Source organism: Phyllobates terribilis, unplaced genomic scaffold (genome assembly GCF_046119375.1).
Source record: "Phyllobates terribilis strain yellow unplaced genomic scaffold, ASM4611937v1 Scaffold_1__5_contigs__length_1240528914, whole genome shotgun sequence".
NCBI classification, from domain to species: Eukaryota; Metazoa; Chordata; class Amphibia; order Anura; family Dendrobatidae; genus Phyllobates; species Phyllobates terribilis.
Window position 1 is genome coordinate 220,218,531 of NW_027362761.1, and position 18,007 is coordinate 220,236,537.

Sequence of the window (18,007 nt, forward strand, 5' to 3'; positions counted from 1 at the left end):
ACCGTCGTTATAGTGGCGGCTGGGGAATGAGTACCGAGGGACGGCCCGCCGCCATGAGGTTGCGGAAAGCTTCCATCTCCACAAGCCTAAAAGGCAACATTTCAAGTGCAAGCATTTGAGAAATGTGTGAGTTTAGTAATGTGGCCTGTGGAGCATTAGCTTCGTATTTGCGCTTGCGTTCAACGGACTGGGATAGGGACAACTGAACGCTGTGCTGGGACAAGGATGTGGATGTGGTTATGATGGTGGTGATTGCAAGTGTGCAACGACAGGTGCAGGGTGGGAGACATTTTCGCCTGCGCCATGGACAGGGGATTGGCGTGCACACACAATACAGAAGAGGCAGTGGAGTCACCTGCAGACATTGTTTCTGGACCCTGGTGTTCGGCCCAACTAGTCGGGTGCCTTGCTATCATGTGCCTGAGCATTCTGGTGGTGGTCAGGCTGGTAATTTTGCTACCCCTGTTGATGGCATGGCAGAGTTTACAAATAGCCTTTTTGGGGTTATCTGGACATTCTTTAAAAAAAGCCAGACTCTGGAAGATCTAACAGTTGGACTGGCAACTTCCCTCGTGTTGGTGTTCTGTGAAACAGTTGCCCACCTTGTGTCTGTGGCCACCCCTGTAGCACCAGCCTGTTGTGGTGCTACGCCTCCCTCCCCCTTTGTGCTGCTGTCCTTGCTATGCATGTCACCTTGCCAGGTGGGTCAGTGACTTCATCATCCACCACCTCGTCATCCATGTACGCAACTTGGACCTCCTCCTGACTTGATGGCAATTATGTCTCATCATCATCCACCTCTTGTGACAGTTTCCCACTATCTCCTTCTTGTGACCATGGCAGCTCAGCTATTTTGGTATCGCTATGTGCCATCTCCTCTTGCCCCGCTTGAAGCGGGCCAGGCGAGAGGCCCGAATCTATAAATAGAAAAGTAAAAAGCTCTTCGGAGTGTCCAAGTGTGGGATCACTTGTCTCCGGGCACTCGGCATGGTGGGATGAAGGAGGATCAGGGTGAGGAATATGTGGTCCAGACTCACGGCTACTGAGACTGGACCATGTGGAAGACAGGGTGGTGGTGGCAAACTGTCTGGAAGCATTATCTGCTATCCAATCAACAACCTTTTCACACTGCTCTGGCGTCAAGAGTGGTGTTTTACGGCCCCCTATAAAGTGGGACAGGAAGGTAGGTCGACATGATGTGGGTGCTTGCTGTGCCCCCTCACCAGGCACAGTTTCATCTCGCCCACGGCTTTGGCCTCTGCGTGCACCATCAGCATCACATCCACTTCACCGTCCCTTACCATGCACCTTGGCCATTTTAAATGGAGTTTAATATTTTGCAGCTTGCAAAAAATGTCCTGTGTATAATCGCAGTAATATTTGATTACATCTGTTGACAAATTTTTTATGCAGTGCAAGTATAGCGATTCTATTGGTCAGTGACCATGTGTGGAAATGTTTTGAACACACAACTAGCACACTTTAAATGGAGTATAATATTTTACAGCTTGAAAAAACGGTCAGGGTTATTACCACAGTAATTTTTTTAGGCAGTGCCGGTATAGCAATGCTATTGGTCTGCGACCAAGTGTGGATATATTTTGAACACACAACTAGCCGACTTTAAATGATGTATAATATTTTGCAGCTTGCAAAAAATGTCAGGATCATTACCGCAGTAATTTTTGATCACGTCTGATGAACAATTTTTTTAGGCAGTGCCGGTATAGCAATGCTATTGGTCAGCGACCAAGTGTGGATATGTTTTGAACACCAAACTAACAGACTTGAAATATAGTATAATATTTTGCAGCTTGCAAAAAATGTCTCAGTTATTACCACAGTAATATTTGATCACGTCTGATGACCACGTAGAGATGCAGTGGCGATATAGCGATGCTATTGCTCAGCGACCAAGTGTGGATATGTTTTGAATGCACAACTGCCACACTTTAAATGGAGTATAATATTTGCCAGCTTCCAAAAAAATGTCATTATTGATACTGTAGTAATATTTGACCACCTAAGATGATGGACAAGTTTCTCTGCTTGCACAATACAGCAATGCTATTCAAATCAACTAAATCTGGCTGTATGCTGCTAACAAGAAAATGGAGCAGAAAAAATTGTGTATTATATTGCTTTTCACCAAAATTATCAGGATTAAGAGCAAAAAGAATATATTAGCCCTGATATCTATTTTGTGTGGCACAACTGTCTGGTTTAAGGGCATAAACATTCAAAGATTGAAAATTGCAAATTTTTTATATTTTTTTGTCAAATGTTTGATATTTTCATAAATAAATGCAAATCATATCAACCAATATTTACCACTAACATGAAGAACAATGTGTCTCGAATAGTGTTGAGCATTCCAATACTGAAATATCGGGTATCGACCAATATTCGTGGTATCGGAGTTCCGATACTGAGTTCCGATACTTTTAGAATATCGAATACCGGAATCGGAAGTTCCCATAATGCCTGCGCTCTGCAGTGTCTCTGAAGGATGACAAGCTGGATGGCAGCGCTCAGCTTACTGTACTTGTCAATTAGTGTTAAAGGATTTATTATAAAAAATAATAGTGTTTTCATGCACCGTCTCTTTAAAAAAGCCGGCTGGCAATTCAGCATCGGTACCCGACAATTTAGAATAGAAAGAATAGAGCATCACACATAGATTAGATACATAGAAACATGTCAGTCACATATATAAGAAGTACAATGATAGTGTTGATTACTGTACTTGTTATTTAGTGTTAAAATAAAGGATTTTTAAAAAAAAAAATTGGCGTGGGGTTCCCCGTAATTTTAGTCTCTAGCGGAGGTTAAGCAGACGGCTGGGGCAGATGTTTGAAGCCTGGGAAGGGGGTAATACCCACGGAGCTTCCCAGGCTACTAATATCAGCTCCCAGCAGAATACCTAGCCTTTACCACCTATTAAAATGGGGGACCCAAAAAAAAAATGACGTGGGTTCCCCCCTAATTTAATTGCTAGCAAAGGCTAGGCAGACAGCTGGGGGCTGATATTAATAGCCCAGGAAGGGTGCCATGAATATTGGCCCCCTCCCAGGCTAGAAACACCAGCCGTCAGATGCCCCAAAAATGGCGCATCCATAGGATGCGTCAATTCTGGCACGTAGCCTCGCTCTTCCCACTGCCCTGTAGCGGTGGTAGTGGGGTAATAGGGCTGGGGTTGATGTCAGCTTATAATGCCAGCTGACATCAAGCCCAGGTTAGTAATGGAGAGGCGTCTATAAGACACCCCCATTACTAACCCCATAGTCAAAGTTAAAAAAACAAAACAAACACCCAGAATAAAGTCCTTTAATTGAAATAAACACACAATTCTTTATTGTTCTAAATTAAACCATACTTACCATCACGCCCATTCCAGCTGAAGCCAATGTCTTCTGCCATAAAAGTAAAATAATAAAGCAACCTCATCCTTACCTTTCCATGGTTCCCACGACGGCTCCAGCTCTTCTATATTCACATGACAGGCTGGATCGCAGCCGAAAGCTGCCATCCAGCTTGCCATGCCGCAGACACTGAGAAGCGCAGGCATGCTTGCGCTCTGCAGTGTCTCTGAAGGATGGTAAGCTGGATGGCAGTGCTCAGCTGCGATCCAGCCTGTCATCTCAATGCCATCCCAGCGTAGGAGAATTCTCCTGCTCAAGCGCTGAGCGCAGGAGAATTCTCTCATGCTGTCAGTGACGTGCATGAGGTGAGCTGAGTTCATTGGACATGATCTCGGCTCATCTGGATGCCGTCACAGCCAGACACTGAGGAGCGGCTGACGGCTGGTGTTTCTAGCCTGGGAGGGGGCCAATATTCATGGCACCCTTCCTGGGCTATTAATATCAGCCCCCAGCTGTCTGCATAGCCTTTGCTAGCTATTAAAATAGGGGGGACCACATGTAATTTTTTTTTGGGCACCCCATTTCAATAGCTAGTAAAGGCTAGGTATTCAGCTGGGGGCTGATATTAGTAGCCTGGGAAGCTCTGTGGGTATTATCCCTGTTAGGCACCAGGCGCTTGCTGGATCAGAAATTTGTTCTGAATCATCAGTGGATTCTGGGGTCTCCCATTCTGATTCAGCCAGGGCTGATGCTGCTCAGCATCACCGTCAGTCCCAACACCTGGCCAATGCACGAGAGGTATAAGTGGTATCTCATGTATTTGTGCCTAGCAACATGAAGCACAGGTTGCGGAGAGAGACTAGGCCACCGCAGCCTAAGTCTAAAATGCATCGCACTGAGCATACCCGTGACATGGCGCACCGTGATTGGTGGTTCAGGAACCAGCTGACCCGGTGACCTGGCACCGCCTGATTGGTCACAGGCGACGTCACCAATGGTGCGACAGTGGGGCAGGGCTTAGTTTTTAAAATGTCCGCCCACAAACATGGTGGCGCGCTCAGATCATTTGAGCTAGTTGTTTGGTTGTGCACGCATCTCTCCTGAGCTCCTCTAAGAGCCATATTGAGCGGGTCGGCTCAGTCCGGTAGCACGCCGGCTGAGTGCACGAGTACCTGGCGGAAATCACTCCAGCACACTAGCGTCGTCTTCTATAGCGTAGCGCCTGTACCGTAGACAGGGCTACTGCTCCTAGTCCAGTCACACATCTCCCTGCGGCTCTTGGAGATAGTGTGAACCACTTTAGCGCCAATCCCCATAGCGTAGCGCCTGTATCAAAGACAGGGCTACTGCTGTTCCCACGGTCACACGTCTCCCTGCGGTTCTTAGAGATTGTGCGAACCATCTTACCCTTCCGTGTGCTTTAACACGAAGGGCTAAGTTTGTTGTTAGGTGCGTCGCCGGTCACTCTCCCTCCGTGCAGAGATAGAGCGTACCACTATACCCTGTCCAGTGTGAAGTTAACATGGAAGGGTTATCTTTAATTGGTTGTCTTCCCTTCTCACCCGGGAAGAGTTCGGCAGCAGTCCACCAGGCTGCATCGCGGACCCCGGGGTCGGTTGCGTTCCTATTTAATAAAGTGTTTGCAACCGTCCCCCTAACAGTATCTGAGCGCCAGGGTCTTGCCGAACATGGCCGACAACCAGCAGCTGCAGCGTTATATACAGCAGCTGGAGACCAGACTCAGGTCTCTGGAACAAACGGTCCCGGTTGCTGATACCACTGCACTAGCTACCCAGGCGGCTTCTCTAGCAGCCAACATGATAAACTCGGCTGCCACCGCTTCAAGTGCTCCATTACCCCGCTTTGCTCTCCCAGAGAAATTTTCTGGGGACAGTAAATTTTGCAGGGGTTTTATAAATTTATGCTCCATTCATTTGGAGATGATGGAGGCACGATTTCCTTCCGAGACAGCCAAAGTGGGTTATGTTATCTCGTTGCTCTCCCACAGGGCTCTGGAATGGGCTACTCCACTGTGGGAGCGGAATGACCTGGTTGTGGCTAAGGCAGGTCTTTTTCTTAGGACCTTAAAAAGCGTCTTTCTGGGGCCTCAGGTCACGCATGATACGGCTCTTAAGCTGCTTGCGTTGACACAGGGTTCAGTCACCGCCAGCCACTATGCCATTCAGTTCAGAACCTTCACGGCTGAACTGGATTGGCCGGAGCGGTCGCTGATCCCGGTGCTTTGGAGGGGGCTGGCTGGGCACATTAAAGATGCTCTAGCTACCAGAGAGATTCCAACCTCTCTGGAAGAGTTAATTACACTTGCTTACCGAATTGATCTACGTCATACAGAACGCAAGTTAGAGCTGGAGCTTTCCAGACCTCGGTTTTGGTTGGCACCCGCTTTCTCTAGGCCTATCTCCAAACCCGTGGTTTCCAATCCGGAGCCTGAGGCTATGGACATATCCCGGACGAAGTCTAAGTCCCCTCGTTCCCGACTCACACATCCCTTGGAGTACCCCATTAATAAGGTCTCCAAGCAGTCGGGAAACGAGAGTGTCTAACCGCCGTTGGAGGGGGTGTGTTAGATTCAGGGGTCTCGTCCTCCAAATTACTTTATGAGGTGACGTTGTCCTTCGGAACAACCGTGGTCACAGCCAAGGCGTGGGTGGATTCTGGAGCTGATGGCAACTTTTTGTCTGCAGCATTTGCCCAGAGATATGCCATTCCTATGGACTTACTGCCTAGGCCAATGAACATCAGGGTGGTCAATGGGTCCCTGCTGGATACACAAATTACCCACCAGTCTGTTCCTCTCACCATGTCATTTCCTCAGGGTCACCGGGAGGTTATCTCCTTCCTTATTATCCCCGGGGGATTAGATGAGGTGTTATTGGGCCTTCCTTGGCTACGCCATCACTCTCCACACAATGACTGGTGTACAGGGAGAATTTCATCCTGGGGTAAAGACTGTGTGCCCCAGTGTATGGTTACAGCTGCTCTAGGAGCAGTCTCTGAGCCTCCTTCCGACTTGTCCGCTCTGCCCGTGCAATACCGGAGCTTTGTGGATGTCTTTTCTAAAAAGGCTGCTGAGACTTTACCTCCCCACCGACCGTATGACTGCCCTATTGAACTGGTCCCCGGTACTGAGCCTCCTCGCGGTAGGGTCTACCCTCTGTCTGTACCCGAGACCCAGGCCATGTCTGATTATATCAAAGAGAATCTGGCTCGGGGGTTTATCAGAAAATCGGTCTCTCCTGTGGGAGCGGGGTTTTTCTTCGTTCAGAAAAAAGGGGGTGATTTGCGTCCCTGCATTGATTACAGAGGATTAAATGCCATCACCATCAAGAATAAATATCCTCTGCCCCTTATTTCTGAGCTGTTTGACAGGTTGCGAGGGGCTCATATTTTCACTAAACTGGACCTGCGAGGGGCATATAATCTGGTGCGAATCCGTGAGGGCGACGAGTGGAAAACAGCCTTTAACACTCATGATGGCCATTACGAGTATCTCGTCATGCCTTTCGGATTATGCAATGCCCCCGCGGTTTTTCGAGATTTTGTCAACTATATCTTTCGGGATTTGCTGCTATCTTCCGTGGTAGTCTATCTTGATGATATTCTTATTTTTTCCCCGGACCTCTCCACACACCGAGAGAATGTTTGCAGGGTTTTCGAGCGATTGCGAGCAAATTCCTTATACTGTAAGCTGGAGAAGTGTCAATTTGAACGAGAGTCATTACCGTTCCTGGGCTAAATCATTTCCAGTAAGGGATTGGCTATGGATCCACAAAAGTTGGTGGCGGTACAGAACTGGCTGAAGCCCCATTCTCTTAAAGCGGTACAACGCTTCATGGGCTGTATTAACTACTACCGGCAGTTCATACCACATTTTTCTACCCTGGTGGCTCCCTTAGCCGCTTTAACCCGAAAGGGTGCCAATCCCAAGGACTGGTCTCTGGAGACATCCGAGGCGATCCGGGAGATTAAATCCTACTTTGCTAGAGCTCCCATTCTCCATCGCCCGCATGTGGACAAGCCATTCTTCCTGGAGGTTGATGCTTCTTCTGTCGGAGCAGGAGCGGTTCTCTCCCAAAATAATGAACAGGGTCGGACAAGACCATGTTTTTTCTTCTCCAAGACCTTCTGTCCAGCAGAGAGGAATTATACTATTGGTGACAAAGAATTGCTGGCCATTAAAATGACTTTTTCAGAATGGAGGTACCTCTTGGAGGGAGCTAAGCATCCGTTCGTGGTATATTCCGATCACAAAAATCTGTTATACCTACAGACGGCGCAGCGTCTTAACCCGAGGCAGGCCAGGTGGTCTCTTTTCTTTTCCCGGTTTAATTTCTCCATCCATTTATTAAAAGGAGAAAAGAACCCTCGGGCGGACGCTTTGTCCCGATCCATGGATATGGCTGAGGTTGAGGACGAGCCAAGGCTCATTGTTCCGCCAGAGTGTATGCGGACGCTGGCTCCAGTATGCCAGAACCAGGTTCCTACCGGGAGGATGTTTGTTCCACCAAATTTACAGAATGAGGTACTGTCCTGGGTACATGCCTCTAAGATCGGAGGTCATTTTGGGGTCAAGCGTATCACAGAGCTTCTCCAACGCTCATATTGGTGGCCTCGGCTATCCCAGGACGTTAAGGAGTATGTCCAAGCATGTGTCTCTTGTGCGAGAAATAAACCATCCCGTCAGAAGCCGGCTGGTCTTCTTCATCCGTTACCCGTGGTGGATAGACCTTGGGAGCTGGTTAGGATGGATTTTATTGTGGAGGTGCCTAAGTCCCGGGGAAACACGACTATATGGGTGGTGTCTGACCATTTCTCTAAGATGGTTCACCTGGTTCCTCTGCCTAGGGTTCCTTCCTCCCGGGTTCTGGCATCATTATTCATTCGTCATGTTTTCCGTCTCCACTGGATGCCTGATAGGATTGTCTGTGATCGGGGACCACAGTTTTCCTCCCGGTTTTGGAGAGAATTGTGTAATTTGCTCGACATTGAACTAAATCTTTCCACTGCTTATCACCCAGAGACCAATGGTCTGGTGGAAGGCACTAACCTGACGCTGGTGACATACTTGCGCCATTTCGTTTCGGCCAACCAGAATGACTGGTCGATATTGCTTCCCTGGGAAGAGTTTGCCTTAAACAACGCAGTGGCGGATTCCACGGGTCAGACTCCGTTTCTCCTAAATAATGGCCAACATCCCCGAGTCCCTGTTCCAATGCCAGTTTCCTCTGTGGAACCTGGGGACAGAGATTGGGCTCAGGAGGTGCGGCAGGTTTGGGATCATACCCAGGAGGCTATTTTGGCTTCCAAGAATCGGATGAGAGAGTCGGCTGACGCTCATCTTCGTCCAGCCCCCTTATTCTCCCCGGGGCGACAGAGTGTGGCTCGCTGCTCGCAACATTGGGGTACGCGGGGAAAATTTTTTACCTCATACATTGGAGAGGTCATGGATCTGAGGATCGCTCCTGGGAGCCTGTGGACCACATTCATGCCCCCCTGCTCATTGAGGAATATGAGCGTTAAGTGGAGGGGGAGGTTAGTAGGGGGGAGAATGTTAGGCGCCGGGCGCTTGCTAGATCAGAAATGGGTTCTGAATCATCAGTGGATTCTGTGGTCTCCCATTCTGGTTCAGCCAGGGCTGATGCTGCTCAGCATCGCCGTCGGTCCCAACGCCTGGCCAATGCACGAGAGGTACAAGTGGTATCTCATGTATTTGTGCCTAGCAACATGAAGCACAGGTTGCGGAGAGAGACTAGGCCACCGAAGCCTAAGTCTAAAATGCATCGCACTGAGCATGCCCGTGATATGGCGCACCGTGATTGGTGGTTCAGGAACCAGCTGACCCGGTGACCTGGCACCGCCTGATTGGTCACAGGCGACGTCACCAATGGTGCGACAGTGGGGCAGGGCTTAGTTTTTAAAAGGTCCGCCCACAAACATGGTGGCGCGCTCAGATCATTTGAGCTAGTTGTTTTGGTTGTGCACGCATCTCTCCTGAGCTCCTCTAAGAGCCATATTGAGCGGGTCGGCTCAGTCCGGTAGCACGCCGGCTGAGTGCACGAGTACCTGGCGGAAATCACTCCCGCACACTAGCGTCATCTCCTATAGCGTAGCGCCTGTACCGTAGACAGGGCTACTGCTCCTAGTCCGGTCACACGTCTCCCTGGGGTTCTTGGAGATAGTGTGAACCGCTTTAGTGCCAATCCCCATAGCGTAGCGCCTGTATCAAAGACAGGGCTACTGCTGTTCCCACGGTCGCACGTCTCCCTGCGGTTCTTGGAGATTGTGCGAACCGTCTTACCCTTCCGTGTGCTTTACACGAAGGGCTAAGATTGTTGTTAGGTGCGTCGCCGGTCGCTCTCCCTCCGTGCAGTTAACGGAGATAGAGCGTACCGCTATACCCTGTCCGGTGTGAAGTTAACACGGAAGGGTGATCTTTAGTTGGTTTTCTTCCCTTCTCACCCGGGAAGAGTTCGGCAGCAGTCCACCAGGCTGCATCGCGGACCCCGGGGTCGGTTGCGTTCCTATTTAATAAAGTGTTTGCAACCGTCCCCCTAACAACCGCCTTCGCAGGCTTCAAACATCTGCCCCAGCCATCTGCTTAACCTCCGCTAGAGACTAAAATTACGGGGAGCCCCACGCCAATTTTTTTTAAATAAATCCTTTATTTTAACACTAAATGACAAGTACAGTAATCAACACTATCACTGTACTTCTTATATATGTGACTGACATGTTTCTATGTATCTAATCTATGTGTGATGCTCTATTCTTTCTTTTCTAAATTGTCGGGTACCGATGCTGAATTGCCGGCGGGCTTTTTTTAAAGAGACGGTGCATGAAAACACTATTATTTTTTTTAATAAATCCTTTAACACTAAATGACAAGTACAATAAGCAACACTGTCACTGTACTACTTATATATGTGACTGACATGTTTCTTTCTATCTAATCTATGTGTGATGCTCTATTCTTTCTGTTCTAAATTGTCGGGTTCCCGTGTAGACCGCTGCTTAATTGCCAGCTTTTCATGTAATACATTCTACATTATTCTTAGTTGTTTTCCTTCATGTAGAATTAACCTACAAGGAAAGAAAGGGTTTATTTTCATTCCGATATTTGTGTCCCATTGACTTGCATTGGTTTCCGGTATCGGAATCGGCGATATCCGATATTTTTTGGGTATCGGTTCGATCCAATCCGATCCAATATTTCCCGATATTGGAAGGTATCGCTCAACGCTAGTCTCGAAAAAACAGTCTCAGAAACACAGGATAAAGTTGAAGCGTTCCAGAATTATTACCTCTTAAAATGACACTGGTCGGAATTATAAAAGTTGATATGGTCAGGAAGGATGAAAACAGGCTAGGGGATGAAGGTAATAATGTCCAAACATATTAATTTACCTGTTTTTTATTCATAGTGCATTCTTGGAAAACTGAATGTATGATGAGATTAAATAGGAAGATGAAATTCATAATGTTACTTTTTCAAATAATCTATAGAAAATAACATTAAGCCCTCAACATTCTCTTTCCTTAATTCACTATACAGTCTTCAGTAACTGTAGGTTTGTGAAAGTTTATTTAGAAAAATATCGACATACATTACATTCATAATTCTCTTAGTTAAAGAACATGTCGGGCATATCAAGATAAATTGGGAATCCTAAGGGCTTCCAGATCATTTCATTTCAATTTCACTTGGAAGGAAAGCAACTGCAATGTAAATTAGTTCTTTCAAAAATCTGCTTGATTTTTAGATCTTTTCCCAAAAAATCATTAACTGTAAATTAGGTTTCATATTTCCAGACTTGTATAGACATAATTAGTGTCTGGATGTATTAACTAGCTACAGAGAAATTGATATTGATGGGGTGAATGTGAATGAAATCTATGGAAATAAAATATATTTTGCACTACATAAAAACTGTTTACCAGTATGATACATTACTGACTTGTAAAACTGCACCAATAGATCTGAAAATATAATTAAATCAATTAAGCCAACATCTATCTATCTATCTATCTATCTATCTATTAATGATGAGCGAGCATGCTCGCCACTGCTTAATACTCAATCGAGCATCGGGGTGCTAGAGTACGCTCATTACTCAATCTAGTACTTCGGGTGCTCGAGCGCCCTGCTCAAGTCATCTCCCCGCATGATTCTTGGCTGTTAGGCAGCCAATAAACATGCAGGGATTTCCTGCCATACACTGTAATGTTGTAGCCATGTTGGCTACTGGAATTACTGTGATTGGCCAACCTCATCGCATCATCGGGTTTTATATTAGACCTTGTGATGTAATGCTCGGCATACTGTCCTCTGGAAGCAGTTCAAGTTGATCTAGGAGGGGAAGTTTAGATTAGAGCAGGCATACTTTATAGTGTCACAGGGTCCTACTCTGGTATCACACAATCAACAGAGCTAGAGATGAGTGAAAAGTCTCAAGAACCTTTATTACAGTGGGAACAGAAAGTATTCAGACCCCATTAAATTTTTCACTCTTTGTTTCATTGTAGACATTTGGTAAATTCTAAAATGTTAATTTTTTTCTCATTAAAGTACACTCTGCACCCCATCTTGACTCAAAAAACCCAAAAATGTATACATTTTTGCAAATTTATTAAAAAACTGAAATATCACATGGTCATAAGTATTCAGACCCTTTGATCAGACACTCATATTTAAGTCACATGTTGTCCATTTCCTTATGATCCTCCTTGAGATGGTTCTACTCCTTCATGGTTCTACTCCGTCCAGCTGTGTTTAATTAAACTGAAAATACTTGATTTGGAAAGGCACACACCTATCTATATATATAAGACCTCACAGTGCATGTCAGACCAAATGAGCTCAAAGGAACTGCCCAATGAGCTCAGAGACAGAATTGTGGCAAGGCACAGATCTGGCCAAGGTTAAAAAAGAATTTCTGCAGTACTCAAGGTTCCTAAGAGCACAGTGGCCCTCATAATTCTTAAATGAAAGAAGTTTGGGACCACCAGAAGTCTTCCTAGACTTGGCCATCCAGCCAAACTGAGCAATCATGGGAGAAGAGCCTTGGTGAGAGAGGTAAAGATGAACCCCAAAGATCACTGTGGCTGAGCTCCAGAGATGCAGTAGGGAGATGGGAGAAAGTTCCACAAAGTCGGGCCTTTATGTCAGAGTGGCCCGACGAAAACCTCTCCTCAGTGCAAGACATATGAAAGCCCGCATAGAGTTTGCTCAAAAACACATGAAGGACTCCCAGACTATGAGAAATAAGATACTCTGGTCTGATGAGATGAAGATAGAACTTTTTGGTGATAATTCTAAGCGGTATGTGTGGAGAAAACCAGGCACTGCTCATCACCTGCCCAATACAATTCCAATAGTGAAACATTCCAGCTATGTACCTGAGGAAGTGGACGGGACGTCCACGAAACGCGTAGTAATTGTAGCTTTTAGCAATAAACTACAAGATTGTTTTATTATACAATCTCTCGTCAAATTTCTTCACCACGGAGGAGCGCAGGTTTTTTCCCGGCACCAACTTCATCCTACTACAGACAACCTTACAAGATCCATAGGGATTCTGTGCTGGCTGCAGCCTTTCCTTACTAATTCTTACATGAGTTGTGCATTACACAACTCATAAAGGTGAGCACATTTTCTTTTTATCTACTTGGTTGTTGTTGGATAACAGCGCTATTGCGCCCCTATCTCTCTACTTATTAACAGTGAAACATGGTGGTGGCAGCATCATGCTATGGTTTTTTTTTCAGCTGCAGGGACAGGACCACTGGTTGCAATTAAAGAAAACATGAATGAGGCCAAGTACAGAGATATCCTGGATGAAAACCTCTTCCAGAGTGGTCTGGACCTCATACTTGGCCGACTGTTCACCTTCCAACAAGACAATGACCCAAAGCACACAGCTAAAATAACAAAGAAGTGGCTTCAGAACAACACTGTGACCATTATTGACTGGCCCATCAAGAGCCATGACCTAAACCCAATTGAGCATCTCTGGAGAGACCTGAAAATAGCTTTCCACCAACGTTCACCATCCAACCTGATGGAACTGGAGAATATCTGCAAGGAAGAATGGCAGAGGATGCCCGAATCCAGGTGTGAAAAACTTGTTGCATCATTCCCAAGAAGACTCATGGCTGTACTATCTCAAAAGGGTGCTTCTACTCAATACTGAGCAAAGGGTCTGAATACTTCTGACCATGTGATATTTCAGTTTTTCTATTTTAATAAATGTGCAAAAATTTCTAAATTTCATTTTTTTTCTGTCAAGATGGGGTGCAGAGTATACTTTAATGAGAAAAAAATGGCACGGCTGATAGACAGGCAGGCGGGCACGGCTGATAGACAGGCAGGTGGACATGGCTGATAGACAGTGAGGCAGACACTGCTGATAGACAGGCAGGTATATGGGAATACAAGCACTGGGATCTGAGAAATAGCAAGAGTGTTAGGAACAAACTTACAACATTGCACAGGCACCTCTATGTTGGAGAAGGTGCCTTAAATAGTAAGTGTCGACTTTACGACGGCACGCACGGCCCCTTGAGAGATGGAGAGCACGGGTGAGCGCATGTCCTACTCAAACTGCCCGGGCATCTGCACGCGGTGCAAGATGCCCGGGCATTCACAGACCTGAAAGGAGGAGGCAGTGTGGGACAGTGTGAGTGAGCCAATGTACCTGTCGGGGAGGAGGGAAAGTCTGCAGGGACACAGGCGCTACACCTTTTACTCCTGAGAGACACCTGGACCCTGTACCTCCATCTCTTCTTCGTACCACACCGATTACTGGCTTTTTGGGTTGAGTATCCCCGTCTCCCCCTCTTGTCTGTCAAACATCTGGGAGGAGGTGGCCTGGCCAGCACCCACCAATAGATCAATTAAGGCCTCTTTAGTCAGTCCCTTGTAGTTCAGGCCCAGATCTCTGTCTCTCTCCTGTAGACTGGATACGATCCAATTTCTGTATTCACTCTGTGGGTGGTTCTCCATTGGGTTGTGATTTATTGTTCCCATTGTTTCCATCAGTTGTCACAAGGTCCTACTCCGATATCACACAATCAACAGAGTGAGAAGTGAGTGAACAGTCCCAAGAACATTTATTACATGCAAACCAAAAGGTCCATAAAACAATCTACCTGTAACTGGTGTGTCAGGTTTGACATACAGTCATATTGGATCTGACTGTAGAAGGTTGCTGCGTTTGGCCTTGCAAACACCTTCTTGATCCTTTCATCATCCCTCTCCCTTTAGGACCCAATGGTGATCTCCACCTTCTGCTACTAATTAACACACCCTTGCTGGATCCTTAAATACACTCAGTTTCTGCAGAGAGGTGCTTGTGATAGAGTAAATTCCTCTATTCAGGTCAGGAATTTTAGCAGTCAGCTAGATTCTCATTAGAGTTCCTTTGTGGACTGTAGTCATGATCTTTCTGGAGTCTTCTCAAAGCTAAATGTATCCCCTTGTCTGTTTCCCTTGTTTGTCTTTAGCTGCAATGAGGCTGACTAGAGCTCACCCCTCCCTACATAGGGCCTATCTCTAGGGCCAGCCAGGGCTAAGGTATCCTGCTCGGCGATAGGTGCGGAACCTATTTAGGGACAATAGGGGAGTCAGGGTGTCGTTAGATCTGCTTAGGGGTCTCCACTCCCCCTTTCCCTAGTTGCTGGTCTTCCCCCCTTTTCCCATCATCATACGCTAGGTTCTTCTCATACCAATAGTGACATTATCACCAGCCATTTAAAAAAATGCCTTTTTTTTTTTTTTTTACGAGTTTATGTATCCCGTTTCAGTGCTGGCAGAGCAGCTTCGGAGTTTGTCACTGGAGGTGACTGACCTTCGACTAGAGGTTCAGTAGCAACTGCAGCGGCCACAAACTCCTAATGTTGGGGACTCTGTGGGTAGGCCGGTCCAGCTTGAACCCAAAATTGCCCCCCTGGACAAGTTTTCAGGGGGCAGAGACAAGTTTTTTGCAGTTAAAGAAGCTTGTAAATTGTATTTTAAGCTTTGACCTTACTCCTTTGGAGATTATGAGCAGCGAGTGGGGATTGTGATCTCACTGTTGCAAGGAGATCCTCAATCCTGGGCTTTCTCTTTGCCACAGGGCTCTGCTTGCCTCAGATATGTTAAAGAATTTTTTGGGGCTTTGGTCCTCATCTATGATGATCCTGACCCAATCTCGTTGTCTGATTCCAGGCTGCGTCGCCTTCAGCATGGGATTTCATCAGTAGAGACTTATAGTGCCTAATTCCATAGATGGGCAACCGATACCAAATGGAATGACCTCTGAAAAGCCAATTTTGTCAGGGCTTTTCAGAAAGGTTGAAGGATGCCATGGCAGTTTACAAAACCCTGGGGTCATTGGAGGCTGCCATGTCATTGGCTATACACATGTATAGATGCCTTTGGCATAGGCTGGTGAGAGCACCTTCTCCTGAGCCACCTTTTTGGCAGTCTGTGCTTATCGAGTTGGAGGAACCCATGCAGTTAGGGGGAGCTACTGCGTTGCATATTTCCCCTGAAATCCACAAGAGAAAGGGGGTGTGTTTTTTTTTGTGGTAAAACGGGACATTTTATTTGGGTCTGTCCTTCGGTTCCTAAGCAAAAAGAAACTCAATTAACCCTTGGTAATGTGGAGTTGAATGATCAGGGGGTGTGTTTGTCTTCAGCATGCAGTTCTCAGTTTGTCCTGATGACAGAGGTGGTGCTAGAGAGCAGGACTGAGAAAATTTCTGTGTTTGTGGATAGTGGAGCAGGAGACAGCATAGTTGATGCTGGGTTTGTGAGAACTCATGGGCTTACTTGCTACACATTATCTAAGCCCATCCCTATAAATGCCATTGATTCAGCATCACTAGCAAAGAGATCTCTGACTCAAATTGAACATAATATAAGACTGAGGGTGGGGTGTTTTCATTATAAAGTAATTCCTTGTTATGTCCATTAGGGCTTTCCCACTGCAGTTGTACTGGGTTTACCCAGGTTGGTGAAACATAATCCGATAGTGGATTGGCAATCCAGGGAAATTGTAGAATGGGGAGATTACTGTCATGAAAACTGCTTAAACATTTCCTTTCTGCGGTCTCTTTAGAGACCTTACCTGCATTTTGTCTGGTTTTGAGCATGTATTTTCTAAGAAGAGGTGTCAGGATTTGCCTCCTCATCGTGCATATGACTGTCCTATTAACCTGATTCCCGGAGCTAAGCTATCCAAGTCCAGACTGTATAATCTTTCTGGCCCTGAAAGACAAGTCATGAAGGATTTTATTGCTGAGAGTCTGGAGAAGGGACATATCAGACACTCTTTTTTTCCCCTTGGCAGCAGGGTTCTTCTTTGTTAAGAAGCAAGATGGGGGTCTCCATCCCTGTTCAGATTTCTGGGAATTGAATCAAATTACCCTTCGAAATCCTTATCCTCTTCCTAAGATTCTCAATTTATTCAACCAGGTTGTGGTTGCTAAGGTGTTCTCTAGTGATGAGTGAGCGTGCTCAGGCGAGTACCGAGCATCACTGTGCTCAACATGATTGGCGCTCGGCGAGTATTTCCTGGTTGCTCAGGCGGAAGCTTGGGACCCTGCCCTGCATGTTTGGTGCCCTTTAGAAAGCCAATGAACATGCAGGGATTGCCTGCCATGCACTGTAATGCCAAAGCCATGTTGGTTGTGGCATTACAGTAATTGGCAGGCCGCATAGAGTCATCGGGTCTATATAAGACCTGGTGCCCCCATGCTCATCACAGTCTAACCCGGAAACAGGCAGAGTAGGGAGAGTTGCTGCTGAGTGAGAGAGAGAGATTTGCTTGTTTATTAGTTAGTATAGGTATTCTACAACATATCTATATATCCATCTGAACTAACAGTCCTTCTGAGGACTAATCCAGCTGCATATATTCAGTGGTGAAAGCAGGAGTTAGGCAGGCAGGGTTTGTGGCAGTGTATACAGCACAAGAGGGTCCATTGAACGTTCTGTCTGCTCCTGCTGTTACAGATATCCGTAGACATAGCCCCAGACATCAGGGGCCAAAGCTAATTTTTTTTTATCTTAATCCTGATTATTTGCTTAAAAAGCAATACAGAGTACACCATTTTAGTGCTCCATTTGCTTGTAAGCACTGCAGAATACAGCCAGATCTTTTCCATCATCAGACGTGATCCCATATTACAGCGATAAAAATCCAGAAATTTGTAGTGAATGTGGAAAATATTGATTTCCATTTAGAGTTTTGCATCAGTGTGTCAGTGAAGCTATTCACACATGGTCACTGTGAATAACAGTAAACTACAAGCCCGCTCTTTAAAACCGTGGGTGTCCGTCAGACGTATCACATATAACTGCGATACAAATCCAGCCATTTGTAGCAACCGTGGAAAATATCGTCCTCCATTTAGAGTTTGTAGCAGTGTGTCAGTGAAGATATTCACATGAGGTCGCTGCCAAGAATAGTAAACTACAAGCCGCTATTTAAAACTGTGGGTGTCCGTCAAATGTATCACATATAACTGCATTACAAATCCAGCCATTTGTAGCGAACATGGAAAATATTGTCCTCCATTTAGAGTTTAAATACAACTTGAAGGAAGGGGGAAAAATGGAAAGGTCCGCTCACCAAGGCGAG